At 42.1% G+C, this 12,691-nt stretch overlaps 1 pseudogene; it reads right to left on the reverse strand.

Moving 5' to 3' along the window:
- Positions 1-314: 314 nt before the first annotated feature.
- The window catches only part of LOC115465427, a 40,650-nt pseudogene continuing 28,273 nt past the window's right edge, over positions 315-12,691 (reverse strand).

The raw sequence follows: 12,691 nt of genomic DNA on the forward strand, positions 1-12,691 counted from the left end.
TGTGAATGGAAGTAGAATATAAGAAACGGAATAGAATAGTGTAAAACACAACTGAATCTCTCCTCATCCATTCCTTAGCATACCTTCCCCAACCCATACAACTTACAATCTTTCCCAACAATGGCTCCTTTGACCAGCAAACATTTAACACCCCATTAACTTGTTCTGGCTGCTGAAGCATCTCTCTGTTTTCTATTCACATTTTTATTTATCACATTCAGAATATTTAAAAATTATTTCTCTTAGGGGACAAAAGTCTCCTCATGGGTTAATTTTCCCCATATCATGACAGTAAAGGACCTGACTCCTAATGCCAAGCTGTAATACTTGCACAATATGTCAGACAGCTTTCTTCTGGAGTTTATACAAAGTAACACGTATAGGCAACCTATCCAAGTATGCTTGAAAATTCCATTTTATTAAGCTTGTGGTGCCAAAATAATAGGAAATACTTCTGTATCTTTCTGCCCCATTTTCTTGTTCTTATACAGCACTTCTTGGTACTGCATACAATACAGAGCAATCACTTGGGACTGAACTGAACAATGCCATTCTGGTGGTCTTCTCTTGTATAACTATGTCCAGTCTCCTTAATCCATGTTTTATCAGTTGGAATGGGAATGACCTAGGTGACCATAACCTCTTCATTTGCCTGCAATGTTGTAATATTTATAAAGATTCCAATGGATCAAACTCGCCACCTTCGTGTTCCTTTCTGTACAGAAATTTTCAGCCATCAAACCTTTGCAGCCAGCAACAAGATGAAGAATTCTTAAAATCTTTCTAGTAAAATCTGCAGATGTCTGTTGTACCAGCTTTTTCTAAACTTGATGTGAATTTTGTCTGTAATTTGCAGTCCTGAGCTGCAATTATCAATTGCTCATCTTATAGTTAAGGAGAGGAACATGTAAACTTTTTGTATTCCCAGTTTTCTTTATCTCCAGTGTGGATTCTTTTGTGAATTCTGAAATTGTATTTTTGAGTGAAGTTTTTCTCACATTCAGTACATTTATATGGCTTCTCTCCAGTATGAATTCTTTCATGACGTCTGAGATCACTTTTTTTGAGTAAAGCTTTTATCACATTCAGAACACTTAAAAGGTTTTTCTCCAGTATGACCTTTTTCATGAATTCCAAGGTTATGTTTCTGAGTGAAGCTTTTATCACATTTAGAACATTTATATGGTTTCTCTTCAACATGGACTCTTTCATGAATTCTTAGAACAGATTTTAAATGGCAAGATTTATGACATTTAGAGCATTTAAATGTTTTTTCTCCAGTATGGATTCTTTCATGAATTTTGAGTTTACAGTTTTGAGTGAAGCTTTTATCACATTTAGAACATTTATATGGTTTCTCTTCAACATGGACTCTTTCATGAATTCTTAGAACAGATTTTAAATGGCAACATTTATGACATTTAGAGCATTTAAATGTTTTTTCTCCAGTATGGATTCTTTCATGAATTTCTGAGTTTACAGTTTTGAGTGAAGGTTTTATCACATTCAGAGCATTTATATGGTTTATCTCCAGTGTGGATTCCACGATTATTCTTGAGACAAAAGCTTTTATCACATTTTAGAGCTGTTATACAGTTTGTCTCCAGTGTGAATTGTTTCATGAATTCTGAGGTTATTTTTTCGATTGAACGTTTTATCACATTTAGAACATTTAAACAGTTTCTCTCCAGTATGAATTTTTTCATGACTTCTGAGATAACTTTTTTGATTGAAGCTTTTATCACATTTAGAACATTTAAATGGTTTCTCTCCAGTATGAATACTTTCATGAATTCTGAGATAACTTTTTTGATTGAAGCTTTTAGCACATTTAGAACATTTAAACAGTTTCTCTCCAGTATGAATTTTTTCATGAATTCTGAGATAACGTTTTTGTTTGAAGCTTTTAGCACATTCAGAACATTTATATGGTTTCTCTCCTGTGTGAATTATTTCATGCTTTTTTAGATCAGATTTGGTACGGAAATACTTATCACATTCAGAACATTTATATGGTTTCTCTCCTGTGTGAATTCTTTCATGCTTTTTTAGATCAGATTTGGAATGGAAACACTTATCACATTGAAAACATTTAAAAGGTTTTTCTCCTGTATGGATTCTTTCATGTATTCTGAGGTTATTACTTCGAGTGAAATTTCTATCGCATACTGAACATTTAAATAGCTTCACTCCCTTGAGGTTCATTTCATCTACTTGTTTCTTTCCAGTGTTGATTAATTCATGTCTTCTCAGATCAAATACCTGACTAAAGTTTTTATCATGTACAGAATATGTCAAATATTTTCCATATTCAATACAATGTCTGTGAATTTTATTTTGCTCTGCCAGGTTTGACTTCCCAATGAACCTTTCCTTGAATACAGTGCTCTGAAGAAGTGTCTCTCCATGAAGTCTCTGATTTTGCTTGAGATTTGCACAGTGGGTGGAATTGCTGTCTTGTTCAATACATACATTGGGTTTCTCTCCTTTTAGGGCATTTTCTTTTATGCTATGTGGTATTACTCTGCTAATACTTTCCAGACAATCAACTGAAGGATCTGGGCTGTCATTGTGTTTCCATTCCTCCCTCTGCTGCCCATCGTACACTCTCATTCTCTTACTCTTGTTCCCAAACCCATCATCTATGAGATAAAAATGAAAGTATGTATATAAATTATACAGCTATTGAATAAAACATGTATAGACCAATATCCCCCACAGGAGTCTTTTAAAGACATTTGCTTGGCTATACTTCCATATGTCACATAAAAGGAAAAAGTGTTGATTGTAGACAGGTGCAAGTAGCTTTTATCATATGACACATGAGATCAGGATAGTTTGTCTAGCTCTGGACACGTCATTCTCACCTCCAGTCTTTGCAGCGATTCCCTTAACTTTGATTATATTCACTAACTAAAAACTCCTGGAGACTGGGAAATTCAGGACCCGGACTCTAAACCTCATGCCTGGTAGTTTAAGAAAACTGAATTCTAATTTCTAAGAAATAAAAATATACCTGTAAATCACTAATAATATTCACCATGTATGTGAATGGTAGAAATACTCCATGGCACATAGCAAGGATTTTATTATAAAGGAGTTCTTGGCTCACCTCTCTTGGTATCTGTATTCTCCTCTCCTCCATCCAGCAAATCACTGTCAGGAACCTCTTCCATTTTCAGGAACTCAACTGTGGGCTCAGCAGTGTAACTCTGGCTGCCTGTACGAAAATAGAAAAATAACTACAGCTGTACTGATAGCATCTTTTACTAATCGGCCAAATACGAATAATGAAAAATAGCAAAACCTTAGACTGTACTGGAAACTATATATTCCTTCCTACCCTCGATCCTTTGTACCTGAATATACCAACCTACCCGGTCTAACATCAAATTGTATTTGTTTCCATACCGGACTTGGCGATCGCCTTTACGGTACTATGTAAGCCACATTGAGCCTGCAAATAGGTGTGAAAATGTGGGATACAAATGTAACAAATAAATAAATTATTCAGCCAAATACGAATAATGAGCAATGAGTTTTAACATAAAAAATAATAAAAGCAGCAAAATGAGATTAGAGATCAAATGTTTATTTTAGTATGATTGAGAACAGTAGAGCCCCGGATTATCTGTATTCAAATTTAAATCACTATTCAGCTGAATACGAGTAATGTATTCAGGGCTAAATTGAATCAAATCCGAATATTCAGTTTTATAGGATAGCTTAAGCTCTAAGAAAAGCAAAACTTGACTAAAATTAGTGAGAACTTTATGAGCTCTGAAAATGTAAGTATCCTGGTGGAAGGAGTAAGGACTCTCTGTGTTTCTGAAAGTGAACCATGAACTTCAACAAAAATAGCTTCCTACGATATTAAGACAATGAAAACTGCTGCAGAATATGCCCTTTGTTCAAAAATCCCAGCTCTCTTCAACAATTAGGGTCTTCCTGTCTCCCTTCCCCCTGCTATTACTAAAGAGGGAGTTACTCAACCTTTCTCTCCCCTAATATGGATAGTAGTGGCCATCCTTCTTTTTCTCTCCTGCTGCTTCTGTCCCTTGCTTTCATTGAGGGGAAGGAGCCACTTTGCATCCATCTATCCTGCTGTCATCATGTTGGGACATGACAGTACTTGGTAGTAAAAGACAGTACTTTTTCATCTTCACGGGTGCCCCCCTGTGGGTACCTCAGGGTTCTCCCCTTTCCCCCCTCTTATATAACTTATTCATGAGCTTGATTAGACAAGTTTTTCTAAGCGTATGCTGTCATATGCTGGTGATATTTTTGTGTTGGTCCCTATCAGTAATGATGTAAGTTCCATTCCTTCTATCATAGAATATTGCATTAGAAGGATTAGAGATTGGTCTACATCTGTATGACTTAAAATTAAATACAGATAAGACTAGAATCCTATGGTTTGCCTTTAATTTGCCAAACATCCCCCAGTTCATTCCAACTAGTGATGGGATTCAATTAAAAGTTGAAAGAGTTTCTAAGTTTTGGGGGATGCTTTTAGACTCTACATTAACTATGGAACCCCAGATTAATAATTTGGTTCGAAAAGCCTACTTTAAGCTAAAACAGCCACATCTACTGCATTCTTACTTCTTGTGGGATCATTTTAGAATTATTGTGCAACATTCAGTCTTAGCCCTACTTGACTATGCCAATTCTTCGTACCCGGGATTAGCTTCTAAATTGACTCGCAAAATCCAATGAATTCAGTATTCTGCTGCTAGACTGATTTATTGTAAGTATCACAGTGACTATGTGACTCCTCTGTTCAATGAGTTACATTGGTTACAAGTACAACCTCATATACATTTTAAGGTGCGCTGTCTAGTTTTTAAGATTTTAGAAGGTACTTGTCCGGAGGGTCTAATTCGATTGGTAAAAATATTAAATTCAAATTCACGGTAAGAGCAGCAGTAAGAGAAGAGCGCTCCCGGGCCCCATCCCGCAAATCGCTATTTAAAAAGGGTTTGTTGAAGGCCATATCTTAACAAACAGCGAATTTAGGAATATAAACTGCGGAGGATATAAATTGACTTCTTCGAAGACGATGGCATCGCGGGTGCCGAGAAAGGAGAAAGAGAAGCCATGCCAGAGCGAGAACAAGATGGCGGAGGATGGCGACTCAGGACAAGGCACAGTAGGATCCGCGTGGGCCGCGGAGATCGTCAACGAAGTAAAAATGGCGATCGATGCTTCGCTGGACAGGCGATTTCAAGGGGTCACCGACAAACTTGATATTATAGATGGCAGGCTGGAAGCGTTAAATGGAGAATTTGCAACATGCTGTCAGCGGGTGTCGGATCTCAAAGATAAGGTCCTACAGCTGACTACTGGGCATGAAGAACTACGAAAAAAGGTACAAACCTTAGAAGATCAGCTAGATGATGCAGAGAACAGATCCCGGCGGGGAAATTTACGCCTGGTGGGTCTGTCTGAAAAAGTTGCTGAACCGGAACTTCGGAGTTTTCTGGAAACCTGGCTAAGTGAGAGTCTACAACTACAGTCGGAAGCAGGAGTGCTGCGCATTGAGAGGGCACATCGATTAGGCCCACAGCGGTCCGCAGAGGCGCGACCACGAGTGGTCATTTTCAAGTTGTTGAACTTTGTCCATAAAACTGAAATATTAAGAGCCATGAGGAGTAAAGGACCACTAATGTTTGAAAACCAGCGGGTGTTATGTTTTCAGGACTTCTCTTCCAGGATCTCGATACTACGTAAGGCCTACGCTCCGATCTGTGGAGAGTTACATCGGAGACAAATTCAGTTTGCGTTGCTCTACCCTGCCCGTCTAAAAGTATTCATGGAAGGGAAACCGCAACTATTTGAAACGGCTGATGGGGCAAAGGCTTTTCTCCAGACATTGCCCTCCCAATGATATGGCTATGCAATACCCAGAGGACGGGATGGGAGAGGAGCTAGAAACAGGAAGAAGTAACAGTGCCCTATGGAATATAGTGAGAGTCATTTAAATCTATGGTTTCTGGAGAGTAGAAGTAATTAAATTTTACAAACATCCGCGGTGGATTAGCCTATGTGCAGCCTCACTAGCCTCAAACAACTATGCTGGGTGGAAACCTGGTGGACGATATAATTTTTCTGAGTTGGTGTATTGCTCTGTGGGACATCCTAATGAACTTTAATGTGCTACACCGGTTGAACTGCGGCCAGACGATATCGCTGCTGGCCTCACGGGTCGGCACATGGAGATTTCAGTGTACGGTGTAAAGACTTGCAGTGGACTTGTTTCTTCTTGGTCACTTTACATCCAGACCCGATTAAGCGGAGAAAGTTCAGTGAGGTTTCCGTGAGATGGTCTGCTACACTATAGACATTCTTTGAGAGTGACTTTGGAGAAACTACGCGCAGTGGATAGCACAAGTGGCGGTAAAGGGATGGGACTGTTCCAATACTGAAGTAGGGAATAAACTTAAGCTACAACAACATGGGGCCGGGTGCTTAGTGGAGGGGATATGGGATGAGATGATTGTGATTGAGTGTCAGAGTATGATAGATGAATGGAGAAAAAGGGGTTTTCTTTAGAAATGAGCAGATTAGTAGGTATGAATATATGTAAATTATTATTATGCCAATATAGCGCTGCAATCACACTGTATGGCAAAGATACAGTGGTGGAAATAAGTATTTGATCCCTTGCTGATTTTGTAAGTTTGCCCACTGACAAAGACATGAGCAGCCCATAATTGAAGGGTAGGTTATTGGTAACAGTGAGAGATAGCACATCACAAATTAAATCCGGAAAATCACATTGTGGAAAGTATATGAATTTATTTGCATTCTGCAGAGGGAAATAAGTATTTGATCCCCCACCAACCAGTAAGAGATCTGGCCCCTACAGACCAGGTAGATGCTCCAAATCAACTCGTTACCTGCATGACAGACAGCTGTCGGCAATGGTCACCTGTATGAAAGACACCTGTCCACAGACTCAGTGAATCAGTCAGACTCTAACCTCTACAAAATGGCCAAGAGCAAGGAGCTGTCTAAGGATGTCAGGGACAAGATCATACACCTGCACAAGGCTGGAATGGGCTACAAAACCATCAGTAAGACGCTGGGCGAGAAGGAGACAACTGTTGGTGCCATAGTAAGAAAATGGAAGAAGTACAAAATGACTGTCAATCGACAAAGATCTGGGGCTCCACGCAAAATCTCACCTCGTGGGGTATCCTTGATCATGAGGAAGGTTAGAAATCAGCCTACAACTACAAGGGGGGAACTTGTCAATGATCTCAAGGCAGCTGGGACCACTGTCACCACGAAAACCATTGGTAACACATTACGACATAACGGATTGCAATCCTGCAGTGCCCGCAAGGTCCCCCTGCTCCGGAAGGCACATGTGACGGCCCGTCTGAAGTTTGCCAGTGAACACCTGGATGATGCCGAGAGTGATTGGGAGAAGGTGCTGTGGTCAGATGAGACAAAAATTGAGCTCTTTGGCATGAACTCAACTCGCCGTGTTTGGAGGAAGAGAAATGCTGCCTATGACCCAAAGAACACCGTCCCCACTGTCAAGCATGGAGGTGGAAATGTTATGTTTTGGGGGTGTTTCTCTGCTAAGGGCACAGGACTACTTCACCGCATCAATGGGAGAATGGATGGGGCCATGTACCGTACAATTCTGAGTGACAACCTCCTTCCCTCCGCCAGGGCCTTAAAAATGGGTCGTGGCTGGGTCTTCCAGCACGACAATGACCCAAAACATACAGCCAAGGCAACAAAGGAGTGGCTCAGGAAGAAGCACATTAGGGTCATGGAGTGGCCTAGCCAGTCACCAGACCTTAATCCCATTGAAAACTTATGGAGGGAGCTGAAGCTGCGAGTTGCCAAGCGACAGCCCAGAACTCTTAATGATTTAGAGATGATCTGCAAAGAGGAGTGGACCAAAATTCCTCCTGACATGTGTGCAAACCTCATCATCAACTACAGAAGACGTCTGACCGCTGTGCTTGCCAACAAGGGTTTTGCCACCAAGTATTAGGTCTTGTTTGCCAGAGGGATTAAATACTTATTTCCCTCTGCAGAATGCAAATAAATTCATATACTTTCCACAATGTGATTTTCCGGATTTAATTTGTGATGTGCTATCTCTCACTGTTACCAATAACCTACCCTTCAATTATGGGCTGCTCATGTCTTTGTCAGTGGGCAAACTTACAAAATCAGCAAGGGATCAAATACTTATTTCCACCACTGTATGTAATTCAGGCTATGATAGAAGATAATAATATGAGAGAGTAAAGTTGGGACAGTATAGGGGGGGAGTGAATGTAAATGTGTGGATTGGCTGACATGCATGTATAACGGATATTGGCAACACGAGATGATGTTCCAAGGTATGATGTAAAAAAGAGCAGGAGGCTGGATTAGGGTGAAAGGGGGGGGGGGCTCGGGGGCGAGCTCTTCACACGGACCTTAGATTGGACTGGGTGAAATAGGATGGGACAGTAGGCAAGGGGGAGGGGGAATGGGAAGGGAACAGCTATTAAAAGAGGGTGGGGGGATGGAGGGTGGGGTCTATGTTTGGGAAGGGATTGGTTTCTTTTATTGGGTTTGTTATATTGTTGTTTGTTTCATAGTAGATTGACGTGTGCGGTGGGGGAGGAGGTTGAAGATGGAACACTTATTGAAAGGGTTTTGGGTTGGAGGGCCATATGCTTGGGTGGCCCTGAAGCCCGGCTTACAGTAATAGATAGTTGGATGTATAATCATTTTTATTACACATGACTCCAATTAAATTAATTTCTTGGAATGTTAACAGAGCGTCTTCACCTGTCAAGAGGCAAAAAATTATGCAGGCCTTAAATCGGCAGAGAGCAGATGTGGTATTTTTACAAGAAACCCATCTATCTACGATAGAACATATGAAATTAAAAAAATAGTGGGTGGGAGATTTAGTGGAAGCCCCAGCGATTAATCGCACGGCAGGGTTGATGATTCGATTTCGGAAAGGGTTGGAGGTACATAAATTACAAACTTGGAGGGATCCTAAGGGAAGAATTCTAATTGTGAGAGCTATGATTTGCAAAAAAGAGATGCTACTGTGTAACGTATATGGCCCAAATGTCTATGATCATAAAATCACGCAATCTATCATGCATAGGCTATTAGAGATGCCAGATATTCCAATATTAATGGGAGGAGACTTTAACATGGTACACGACCCGAGTATGGTCAAGTCTCTGGGCTCTGCACGAGAGGTGGGGAATCAGAGTAGAAGGATTCCATTACTGTGTTCTACTTTGCACATTTTAGATGTTTGGCGGACGCTACATCCCGGTGATAAAGATTACACACATCTTTCAAGGGCCCATGGGTCGCAATCACGCATTGACTATTGTTTGGTGTCGACATCACTTTTTTCAGCAGTGTTGGAGGCAGGAATTGGTGCATACAGAGTGTCAGACCATGTCATGGTGTGGTGTTCGGTAAAGATAGGACCGGAAGCAGGGGGGTCCTACAGTTGAAGGTTTCCAATACAACTCTATTGGGATGTTGAATTCCGAGAATAGTTGGTAAATAAATGGAATGAATACCAGGTTAACAACGCTGAACATGCGCATACGCCAGTGCTTTTTTGGAAGGCGGCCAAAGCAGTGCTTAGAGGGGCTATTATTGCTTACACTGCGTTTAAGAGAAAGGCGAGAGATCGGGAAATCTTAAGACTTGAAAAACAGCTGATTAAGGAACGGATATTGTATGGAAAATCCCCTTCAGAAGACAGACGTAGTTCATTGATAGCATTGCAAACTGCGCTGGGGGAATTGCTTCACGCCAGGGCAATAAAGTCGCTGCAATACTATAAGTTTCAATTATACCGACATGGTAACAAATCTGGGAAATTAATGGCGAAATTAGTTAAAGGAACAAGAGGTCCTTCCCGGATTGTTCATATAGAAAAAGGAGATGGGGTCTTGGTGAGGGAAGACTCAGAAATTGCAGAGGTGTTTGTAAACTACTATAAAAGGCTTTATGCCAGGCCGGAGGAAGAGGCGATGGAGGGAGAGGTATTCTTAAATAGTTTAGCCCTCCCCCGAATACCAGAGAAAGATCGGGACAAGTTAGACGACCCAATAACAGAGGATGAGGTGGCCCTGGCCATCCAGCAAAGTGCACTGTGTAAGTCCCCAGGTCCAGATGGACTACGAGTAGAATTCTACAAGCTTCTGTCACCGTCTGTTGTACCCTTGCTGCAAGCGTTATTTATGCAGTTTGTCCAGGATGGGACTTTACTTGGATCTCTCAGGTTAGCTCAGATTATTCTGTTGTTGAAGCCTGGGAAAGATCCCAAACAGGCCGCCTCGTACAGACCAATTTCTTTACTGAACACGGAGGCTAAGCTGTTTGCTAAGGTTTTGGCGAATAGATTGGCCAGGGTATTACCTGCTGTGATAGCTGAACCACAAGTGGGATTTGTGCGTGGACAAACCATAACCAAAAATATGAGAAGAATCCTCATTTCCTTTGAACAGGTGGAACGGTCGAAGGTACCATCTCTACTAGTAAGTTTTGACGCAGAAAAAGCCTTCGACCATTTCGATTGGAGGTTTTTATTCAATACCATGCAACATTATGGGGTGGGAGACTTTTTCTTAAGAGTAGTGCAGACCCTGTATATATCGCCTCAGGCAATGATTGGATTAAATGGGATGCTTTCTATCCCATTTGAGATCAGTAGGGGTACTAGACAGGGTTGCCCCCTATCCCCTCTTATATTTGTATTATCCATAGACCCCCTGGTGCGAGAGGTTGTGGGCAATCCTGAGACAAAAGGAGTTCGTGTAGGGAAGCAAGAATTTAAAATATCTGTGTTTGCAGAGGATGTATTGTTTCATATTACAGAACCCCAGAGCTCCTTAATGACATTGATGGAGAGTTTGAGAGAGTATGGCGATTTTTCTGGTCTTAAATTAAATTTAACCAAATCCTTAGCTCTGCCAACATGTACATCGGCGCGCCGAGATTGGAGGGGGGCATTCCCGCTAAAGTGGGAAGATTCATCTTTTAGATACTTAGGGATGAGACTTTGTAATAGAAGTGCCTTGTTATACCGGCATAATGTGGATAGGCTATTACAATCTACTAAAGACTGGCTGCTAAAGTGGATCCATCTACCACTATCAATTCATGGTAGAATACAATTATTTAATATGGTTCTATTCCCTAGATGGCTGTATGTGCTTCAAGTGCTGCCGATTAGGTTGTTGAAGCGGGACTTGCAAGCACTACAGAAGCTATTATCCAGATTTTGTTGGGCAGGGAAGAAAGCCAAAATGGCATTTAAATATCTTATAGGCTCCTGGAAATTTGGAGGCATGGGGTTGTCCAATCTGCGAGTATATAATCAAGCTTGCTTATTACAACATCTTGGGGACTGGTTCTTAGAGGAACATGAGTTTACACCTATAGAACTCAAAACGGAGCACTATAGTCCATGGCACATTAATTACCTACTTCATGAAACTGGGAAGATGCTCCCAAAAGCGATGAGGCATAGTGTTCTGTTGCAGTCGGTGCAGTGGCGTACCAAGGGGGGGGGTGGTCTGCCCCGGGTGCACGCCGCTGGGTGGGTGCCGCGCGCCAGTCAGCGTCGTTCGTTTCCATGCTCCCTCTGCCCTGGAACAGGAAGTAACCTGTTCCGGGGCAGAGGGAGCATGGAAACGAACGACGCTGACCGGCGCGTGGCACCCCCCCAGCAGTGTGCACCCGGGGGGGTCCTTCGCCGGAGTGTGGGGGGGTGTCCTTTCGTCGGGGGGGGGGGTCGCGCTGCACCGGGGGGGGGGGGGGCGGGGTGCATCGGCGATCCGCCCCGGGTGTCAGCCCCCCTAGGAACGCCACTGGGTCGGTGCAGGAGGCGTGGAAATATATAGCTCAACTATTGGGAGGGGACCCGGGAATTTCGGACCAGATACCCATTCGGGGCAACATGCAATTTTCTCCAGGGCAAGAGAACATTAGCTTCAAAAGATGGGCGGACCAAGGCCTGATCCTTTTACAACATGTGATGGATGAGGAGGGTAGATTGCTTGGCTGGGCTCATATGCAGACAAAAGAAGGAGTAGAGGCCAGGATGTGTTAGCATATACGCAACTACAACACTATCATAAGTCCCTAGATAGAGGGAAATTGGCTATTAAAATGGGCAATCAGAAGAATTTTTTGGCCAATTTCGAGAGGGGGGAATGTCTGTTTCACAAATTTATAAGGCCATACAACGACGATTGGTGGGTGTACCCCGAACGGCATTGTCAGAAAAGTGGAGTCGAGACTTGGAGGACCCACTTACTGGGTCTGATTTATTGACACTGATCAGGAGAATCCCAGAAATCTCCATAAGTGCAGAGTTGAGGGAATGTCAGTATCGGGTATTACACAGAAGGTACTTTACACAGGAGCAGATGTTTCGAATAGGGGGAGTTGAAACACCGACTTGTCCAAAGTCTTGCTGAGTTTAAAGGGGGTCTGGACAGATTCCTGAAGGAAAAGTCCATTGATCGTTATTAAATTTTGGGGTTTTGCCAGGTTCTTGGGGCCTGGATTGGCCGCTGTCGGAGACGGAGTGCTGGACTTGATGGACCTTTGGTCTTTTCCCAGCGTGCCAGTGCTTATGTACTTATGTACAAGCAAGATATTAACTCCTTTTTCCATGCCTTTT

This window comes from Microcaecilia unicolor, chromosome 3 (genome assembly GCF_901765095.1).
Source record: "Microcaecilia unicolor chromosome 3, aMicUni1.1, whole genome shotgun sequence".
Taxonomy (NCBI): domain Eukaryota; kingdom Metazoa; phylum Chordata; class Amphibia; order Gymnophiona; family Siphonopidae; genus Microcaecilia; species Microcaecilia unicolor.